Below are 9,595 nucleotides of genomic sequence, written 5' to 3' on the forward strand. Positions count from 1 at the left end.
CCCCCTTTTTCCCCCACTGCCCCATCTCTTTCCTGTACTGGCAGAGTCGATCCTTGGCGGCTAAATTTCCCCCTGACACGGGGCGCTCACCCCAAAAGGCTGTCCCTTCTTTACTCCCCGCCAGCCCAGAGAGCAGCAGGATCATCGCTGCCAGGGGCTGGGGAGCTGGGCAGGGAGCGCGAGGCAAGGGCAAGCGAGCCCTACCCSGTACCAGGAGAGGGCTTCAGCTCCCCTGGGCCTGCTGCTTTCTCACCCAGGCTTCCTCCACTCCCTTGGCTTTCCTGCCTGGGTGCCAGCCAGCCCCATGACGCTATGTTGGGCTCCGTTCGGACTTGACAGAGCCTCAGAGTTAAATGCAAATAATGTAATAAGGGCCAGCAGCTAGCGCATGCACGGAGCCAAGCGGGGCAGGAGGGATGGCTCCCTGAGTTGCCCAAACTCCAGGTGTTGCCTGCCCATGCACAACAAGCAAAATCTCTTCTCCCTTCTCCCCTCCCTGGCATTCCTGCGGCCTGCAGAGTTGCAGTGCCAGCACACGGCTCACAGCTGCCTGGGAATCTCCCCTGTTGTTTTAGCCTCTTTCACAACTATGCCACCAACCAGGAGGCCAAATCCTGCCTCTCTGCCAGCAACTTGCTGCTGAAGAAGCAGGCTCTGCCTCTGCCAGGAGGCAGCGAGGTGGGGAGACAGGAATGCATGAGCTTTTGGGCCCTCTGGGTGCTGGGCACTTTCCAAAGCTCACATGCAGCTGCAAGAGAGTTTTCCAACCCGACTGGCCATCCTGCTCCTCCGGGCCTGCCAGGCCGCTGCAGTCACAGTGCTGCCTGGCACACAGGGAACGTGACAGATGCCTGGCCTGAGACTCTGCCCCTTGCTGCCACTGCAGAGTCTGCTACCGTGTGCCTTATTAAGGGTACTTAAGTCACCAGGGACAGCTGTTACCACAGTGACAGAGCTGTCACCTAGTCAAGAGGAGAGCTCCCAATGCTAGTCACGCAGAAAGCCCTGCCCTGGGGAGGTAGGTCAGAGGATGGGAGTCATTCACAGGCAAGGAGGCAGCTGGTGGCCACGACTCTGGGTATCGGGCCATGCCTCTGCCAGCCAAGAAGCCTGTTCTCACCACTGACTTTGAGTTAGTTCCTACTGCGGGTGTTTCTCGGCCGGAAGAACCCTTCAGAAATCTGTTTTGCCAGGTATGGGGAGAGGAGAACAGCTTTCCTGCCACTAGGCCATGTGGGAGCGAGGCAAAGAGGCCCCAGTGTGGCCGGCAGGAAGGTGGGAGCTGGTTATGGGGAGGCTGCAAGGGTGATTCAGGGTGCAGGGCAGCAGGAATGCATCCAGAGAGAGGCAAGAGCTAGGAGAGAGAGCTGGGATAGAGGGGGATGCGGTGAGGACGAGAAGAAAGGCAAAGTCTGAGCTCCTGCCATTTAGCAGTGGGGCTTGGAAGAAGGTGTAAACAGGTGCCGAAGAACCTGTGAGCTCAGTGCCAGTGATGTAAGAGCTGCCATGATCAGGCTGTCCCCAGATCCTTTCCAAGGCAAACACCAGATACTTTCCATCAGACACTGCCCTGCCTGGATGCCAGATTTCACTCCCGTCTGTGCAAGCCAAGGCTGGCGTCCACATGCTCCTGTCGAACCACAGGTTCATTCCCAAGCTCCAAACCCTGAGCCGCCCCTGACTGGAGCCGATAAGGGGCCTGGGAAGATAAGCAGTGCCAAGGACCGCCTGCCCCCTGCTCCCATCTCCGTCTGAACGCCAATAACCAAAACACCGTGTCTGCACTTACGCCCTGCGAAGAGTGGCCTCGCCGGCCTTCCCTGCAGCTTGCTGATCCTGCTGTTTTCCCTGGGAGAGGGGATGGCATGACGCAGCTCTTTCCCAGGCTGCTGCCACCACCCTAAAACCAGAGGGTGGGATTCTGTTGCAGAGAGAGTGCTGACCAAGAAGAAGCAAGCCCAGGCAGGGCACCCAACAGAGTGCTGCTCCTGATGAGTAAGAGTGAGGGTGCTAACCCTCCTAAAGGTCCGACTCTGACCCTGGCCCTGCCTTGGCTTCTCTTAAGTTACTCTATATTTATGGCAATGAGTAAGAGAGGCTCAGGCCCCAAGCTTGCCCTCTTATCTAGGTCTTATATTTCTTTCTCAGAATGCTCCATTTTTTCTCTTTCTCCCTCCTTTTCTCACTGTTTTCCCCTCTTCTTCATCTCTCTCCCTTTGTCTCATTTTTCTTTCACTGTGCTTTTTCTCTTTTTTCTTTTTTTTTTTGCACTTATAGAGGAAAGGAAGGGGGAGTAAATCAAGACGCGCACACACACACACACACACACGCTGGATGTTTGTCTTGCTCAGTCACAGAGTGAATAAGTGTCCTTGTTTCAACATGTTTTCCCATTTAACTTCCCAGGGGCTTTTCAGAATGAAAACTCCTCTGAACAATCRGGCGCAAGAGCTGAGCTCACAGTCATTTACTGTGCGCGGTGGCCTCATTACTCAGGCTTCCCTCTGCCCTGCACTGCGATTTCCAGGAACCYAGCGATGACACAGAGCGGGGGCCACCCGCTGCCGCCCCTGCAGCCTCCCTGGCGGGCAGGGAAGCCGGCCTCGGCGCCGGGCAGCGCGACCAGGTCAGGCCGCGGCTGTGGAGCTGCTGAGCTGTCCCACGGCGTGACAGAGCGGTGGCCCTCGGGCAGACAAAGCCTCTCATAGAGGCTCTAAACAAGGCAGAAGTCATGGGCAGCCAAGGCCTTGCCTGCTGGGGTTTTTCCACCTCCGTGGGACTACTGAAGCCAGCCCTGCTGCCCGCGGTGGGAGGCTGCTTCCTGTCCGTCAGCCCCGCTGGGTCTTGCAAGCTGCCCCAGCTGGTTGTCCCAGGCTGCTCTGCCCTCTTAGCAGCTCCGTGGGTGCGGGGGGAGGCAGAGGAGGCCCAGTCCCAGGAGACCTAGACTGAGCCCTCAACAGAGGGATTAGTCTCGGACACTGAGGCTCTTGCAAGAGTTGAAGAGGTGGCACTTGCTCTGAGCCAGAAAGACATTGGCTAGGAATAGAGTGGATCCCACAAGCCCATGAGCTTGATGCCACCCCCAACCCTCACCAGCGCCTAGCATGGGACCACGAATGTGTGGCACAGCACAAGGGGAGGAAGCATCTACCCCCTTCTTCCCAACCTGCTGCTCTAAAGCAGCCTCTTGGGACAGAAATTGCCCCATCCTGCTCTTGCTMCCAATACGCTGGGCCACTCCGTTGCCACGCAGGCCTGGACGCCTCGGGAGGGCCAGAGCCACACTTTCCGTCTCCAGAGCAGGCCAGGGGTGTGCGTCCATGCACGGCTGTCAGCGCTACACTTGCTAGGACCAACCACTGCCTGGAAGGAAGCTTGCTGGATGTAGCCAAACACAGRGGACTTCAGAAGGAGCTCTCAGTCCTTTTTCTTCTTCCCCCAGCTGTCCTTGTCCTGCCCCTTCTTTACCAAAGCAGGTTTCCCCTCTTTCTCTCCAGGTAGAGCCTGTCTATTGCACATGATGGGACTTGTCCAGTCTCTCCCATCACGAATAAAACCCTCAGCCATGGTGCCCTCAAACCTTTTCCAGCCTCGGCTCCATCTCACGTCACAGCGCTTGTCTCCCAGTCCAGGAGCCCAGATGGCTCTATGATCCCAGCACAACTCATCAGAGGGAGAGAAACTGGGGTCCTCTACTTGGGGCGGAAACTGCCCCAGGTATACCCTAGTAGCTGGTCCCTTTCCCATCTGCTGACAAAGTAATTCCTGCTGCTGGGGACAGTTTGCGATTTCTGCTAAAAGTTATTGTTTCCAAGCATCAGAGAGAYAGGAGCATCCTCACAGAAAAGTACAGAAAGAGATGCTGACAGCTACCAACCTACGCTAGCACCTATACACTARGGACCAAGTCCTTTTCTGGGAGGGAATACAGTCCATGTAGCTCTCCAGATATCAGTAAATTCAGTACTGCCAACTACAAATCAGAGAATGTTTTATTACTCCTCTTACAACCTCCAAAATTAAAGGATGATGTGAATTGTTAATTTTACATGAATAGCATCTATTTCTCGTAGTGCGCTTTGTTCCCGAAGATCCCAAAACACTTTAGAAGTTCATGCACAGGTTGCAGCAGAATACAGAACAGAATCAAGATCTCCCAAGTTCATATGTGGAACTACCCCAGAGTTATTGGGGCTGATTTGAAAACTACCAGTGACCATACTCTGAAGAAGACCAAAGAGAATAAGCCATCCTACAGGAGAAGGCAAAAAAACTCCAGTGGTCCTTGCCAATCTGACTAAAGAACATTCATTCCCCATCCCAAATTTGGAGACTGTGTTTTATTGCTGAGCAGGCACCTGAGAGGAGCAACCAGCTCCACCCAGCTTCTCCATCTCAGGCTATGTCAATCTGCAGTGCGTGAAAAGGAGGTGGAAAAGAAAACAAAAACCGAAAACCAATGACACAGAAACCAAGTTAATCATCAAAGAGGGGAAAATAAATCCTTCCTGGCCTCCATAGGCAACCAGCAGAAGCCTTGAAATACAGGCTTAATTAATTAATAGCAATATGAACATGGTGCAACAAGTCTTGTAAGCACATTGATGGCATGCAGTATCATCCATACACTGTTATGCAACATGTTGATGAATGCAGCAAGCTCATCTTGAATCCAGTTCGGATCCTGGTGCCCAAGACTCAAAGGCCATTCCTGAACTCTCCTCCTCTGATGACTAGAAACCGTCTTCTAATTTCTAGCCTACATTTTTTTAAATGAATGAATATACCCTACTTGATCTTACACTGACACTGTCCTTTAATTCAAACAGATTTCCCTCTTTAGCTGGTATTCTCTTCCTGTCCTCCACATGAATTTAATGCTGAGTAATCATTTCCCCCTTCAGCCTTTGCAAAGATGAAAACTCAGCATAACCACTAGAAAGGGGTCCTCCCCCGGGCACCACATATCCTCCGGTTAATGCCTTCCCCCATCACACATGCTCTCCCTCCCTCCATGAATCACCCTCCTTCTGCATGCTCACCAGATATCGCTGTTACACAACAGGCATTTACATCCTGCCTGTAACTTGTTGCAATAATTAAGATGCCCCATGGTCCAGCTCATAGCCTGCAGGTCTGATTTAAGCCCTAGGAAGCTGGTGTTTGGCCTGCCATCGCTCTTTAGAGGAGCTATTTGGTTGCTCACACTGCCCTACGTATCCACGTCCTCACATCCAAAGCTGGGTCCTGCACAGCTTCACTGAGCTCTTTCATTTCAGCATGCCCCGTAAAGTGTAGGCGCATCCCCAAAATGATTGGATCCTAGTTGAGCCTTCCTTCCCTTCCTCACCTCCTCCAAGACATACAGCTAAAAATCATAGGGAGGTGGCGAGCCTAAATTGTCACAAATATCTGAACTTAAGTTTATGTCATATAAATTCYGTTTATCTTGTGTAAACCACAGCTCTGAGAATATCTGGCCATCTGCTTTAAGCACACCTGCAGYGTCACTGGTTTTCCCCTTGCGCTCTATGCCAGGATGGCTCTACTGATCCCTCTGGATGCAATGCTGACTYAATCTGATAAGCGTGAAAGCAGCACAAAGCCTTGAACTCGTTCTGCCTGCTCTGCTGTTACACTTGGAACTCTGTAACACATGGTCATTGCTCAGCGGTGTCTACATGCTTGATTGGATTGATCTCCTGTGCTCGCTTTTGTAGCAGGAATAGCCTGCATATATTTCGCCATAACATTTTCTGAGTTGTAGACTTACTTTATACAAAGGCATAAGATACAAAAATGGATAGGAAATACACAGAATGTGAAAGGGAGTGTGGATCGGGGGTAAAGCACAAAGCAGGCAATTAGCGGGCAGCTTCCCTGCTCCTAGTTTGGTCAGAGCTGTCGTGAGAACCAGGGTCAGTGAATCATGGGCTGGTTGATGTTATTCTCAATGACTCTCAGTGACTTCATCTGTCATCGGTGTTTGAAAATCTGCTCCAGAACCTGTCTGAAGGAGTGCCCCAGGCTTGGTTTAACTGTTTCTGTTCTATTTAGTTTGAAATGAACCCCATTTTTTCACTTTCTCAGTCCTGGGGAAATTTTTTTTTAGGTATCTACTAACAAAGACTTTTGTGCAAGACCTTGCACACTGGAAACCCTTTAGTACAAGCAGTAAACTACCTGAATTTAAGGGTGAATCAGAACAGACGGTGAAAAAAAATGAAGCTGAAAACCTAAATAAAAGCAGTAGGRGATGTTCAAAAACCATCAAGGAATTAAGGGCGTCGCACACATGAAAAATAATAAGAAAAGAATGAGCAAGCAAAAAGTCACAGAGCAATTTCATAAGAAAGTTTCCTTTTCACTTGAAAAATTTCTGCTGGTTCCACAGTGCGTGCCTCAGTTTCCCTAATTGCTATATGGGGTTAGCAACCCAGACTTATTTTGCAAAGGTGTTGTCAAGTTTAATTTGTGAACCTTTGAAAAACGCTCTGAGTTTTTCAGATGAAAGGCACTGCAAATGCCAAATGTGGGTGTATGCTCTGAGTCAGACRTATAGACATGGGCATATTGTGTGATCAGCCTGATGCAGTGCACTAGATAGGAGACAATGCAGGAAATGTAGGGATGGCTGGTACAAAAATCACAGGTGGTGCTTACACCGRTGTGAACTCGTGCTACAGAAATCAGGAGCCACCCTTCAGGAGGTGCAARGGTAAAGCCTGCATTAAAGAGAAGTCCAGTCTGTGTTGTATTTTGACTTCTAAATTGCCTGAAATATGTATGTGAGTGGAAGTTGTCTAAATATGTCTGGGAACCGAGACACAACTCGTCTAGCACCTTTTAACTAACAAACTACCCTTTAACCCCATAAGCCCTTCCGTGCTTCCCAGGGCAAGCTGTCCAGCAGAATTCGCAAGCATTGGTGGTGGCTGTGAACCACCCCAATAAGACTGCACATGTCTCAAGTTTCAGACAGGTCTAAACAGTTGATTTCCCAGGAGAGGCCAAAAATAACAAGTGGGAGGTGGGCCCCATCTGCAAGCAATGTTTTGGCCAGAAAAAAATCAATGAGCTGTCATGAGGTGCAAAGAGATGATGGGCAAAAGAGTGGGCTTGGCCTTCAGCTATGGAGCAAAGCTGCATTGCCACGCTGCAGGGCAGCAGGGGCGATGCACTTAGCGCTCCCTGGTCATACCTGGGCCTGCCACGRTATCCTTGCAAGCAGGAAGCGCCCGAGGTGCGCACGCCAGGTGTGTGGGATTCTGTGGGAGCGAGCTGAGGTTGAAAGGGGACTGGTGAAAGTGGTATTACGCAGAAGTGGCTGGCAGCAGCAGGTAATGTTCCTTATGTACACAAGCGACATCCTCGCTTGCTTTCTGCAAACTCAAGGGAAATTCAGCCCACGAAACCAGCAAARAGATGCCATGCACTGTCCTCCTGGAGAAATCCAGGTTGCACTTCCTTGTTGCTACTGGGTATCAGACAGGCCTGTTCTCTTTCCTTGCTCATGGATGAACAAGAGGGTCTCCACCAGTCTGTATGCCTGCACCTGCGCATGGCCTTCCTCCTCCTGTCTGACACAGCAAATTTGAGCTGAAAATCCCCCAGAATTAAGCAGCGAGGACAGATACCACCCAAGCTACTTGAAAGCAAATCCTCGACCTGAGGCTACAAGAAAAACACTGACCATCAGGAGGSCTGACCACAGTCTGCCTGAATCTGATCTGAGCAGCATTAGGTGACAGGAATTACAATGTCTTACATCTCAGGTATGGCAACGCTTCTCCAGTATTGCATGGGCAGAGGAATCAGCAATAATCTGGATTCTGAGCTCAGTTACTCATGAGTCTATCTGGAAGAACTGCATTAAACTCAATTACTCTGAATTTGCGTCAGTAAAACCAGGAAGAAGGAACTCAATCCTTAATCTTTTGACTGCCTTACCTAGTCTAGAATCTTAGCAACGTGTCTGGAAAGCAAGAGAAACCAAAGCTTCCGAGTTAGACCTCTTCATGCATACATTTTTTGTTTCTTAAGCATTAATGCTAGTTTGGAAAGGCTCTGCTGAGTCTCTTCTGTGCACATGAGATCAGGCACCTCCGCCCTCCCGTATTTTTAATTACTTGGAGATCTATAGGACTGTTGATAGTATGAAAGATCAGCTCAGCACAGGAAGCCAGGGGGAAAKAAATAAATATATGTCACCTAATACTTTTCTTCTGAGATTTGTTTTTAAAAAATAGCATTGTGCTTTCCTAAACCGAGGAATGGTTTCTAAGTCAGGAAGCATCAATAAAACTGACAATTAGAAATGACTGCAAAAGGGCATATTTCCCAACACCACTTATCCAAAAAATACTGTATATTGAATCATTTCTCACATATAGAGAGCTATATCTACATACAGGCAGTAAGAGGGGCTGGACCTACAGGCCAGGGTTTCCAGCCAGATTTCATTTAAARGGAAATGTTTTCTCTGTTTCCCCTTTCTCTCATTTTGCATGGACAAAACCCTTAGATACCATATCTGCAAGACAGGTGCTTCATGGCTACCTAATTTTCATATCAGATCCAAAACGTATACTGTTCCTGTTTTGGGCTGCACTTCTATTTCCACCACACCTAAGCAAGAGCTGCAAAGCATACACCCAGATTCTTCTCCCACTGCTTAGGAAACTTCCAACAGGGGTTTTGTTGAGGATTTCTTATGAGAAATTATTACAGGGTAAAAACCCTTCTCCACCAATAACTCCATTGCATTCTGAGAAAATGCAATCAAGCACAAATCTGTGGCATTGTTAGATTTACACCCTAGGTGTAAATCTTGGAGCAATTCCACTGAATTTCAGTGTATAATCTATGTTTAATTGATATGATATAATAGGAGTGGAGGCTCAATCTTTCTTTTGCAGTTGTTGAAATTCACCAGTGTTCAGAAGGAGCCTTTTTGTTCTGAAATGTTCTGTGACTCCAGTTAGTTGAAAAACAGCCCTTTTGGGGTGTGGATTTTTTTTTAATGAAAGGAACATTTCAGGAGCCTTGAAATAATTTTGCYGCGTCTCCCTTTCACTGTACTCTCCCTTTGCCAGTCACAGAGATGAGAGAATAAAGGAAAAGAAGGGAAGAAAAGAAGGAAAACCACCTAAGTTGTTTTATTTCACAGTGAATATATTTCTTTTGGACAAGAAGGTGAAGATTTCCAAGGATTACAGCTAGTGAAAAGAGAAAGATCTATTTTTAAAACTCTTTTACAGTTCCTCCTTCTTGCAAGAAATATTTTGGCCATCTAGTTATAAAATATTTCATCTTCCAGGTATATTACAGATCTCTCAGTTCAATGGACATTTCTGGAAAGAGCTGAAGACGACACACTTGAAAATTTATGGCACAGAGAAAATGCAATGAAACAGGCATTGGGGGTTAGCTCTATTAGTCACATTAGCAGGGATCACATGGCAGGTGGGAAAGAGAAGATGCCAGTCAATTTTTACTTCAGATCAACTGTGTTCATCTTCTGCATGGATGGGCTATTTCTAGTTCCATTGAGGATCTTGCAGAAAGCCAACATCAAAATAAAGATAATAGGGTC

This window comes from Apteryx rowi, unplaced genomic scaffold (assembly GCF_003343035.1).
Source record: "Apteryx rowi isolate R43461 unplaced genomic scaffold, aptRow1 scaffold_356, whole genome shotgun sequence".
Lineage (NCBI taxonomy): Eukaryota > Metazoa > Chordata > Aves > Apterygiformes > Apterygidae > Apteryx > Apteryx rowi.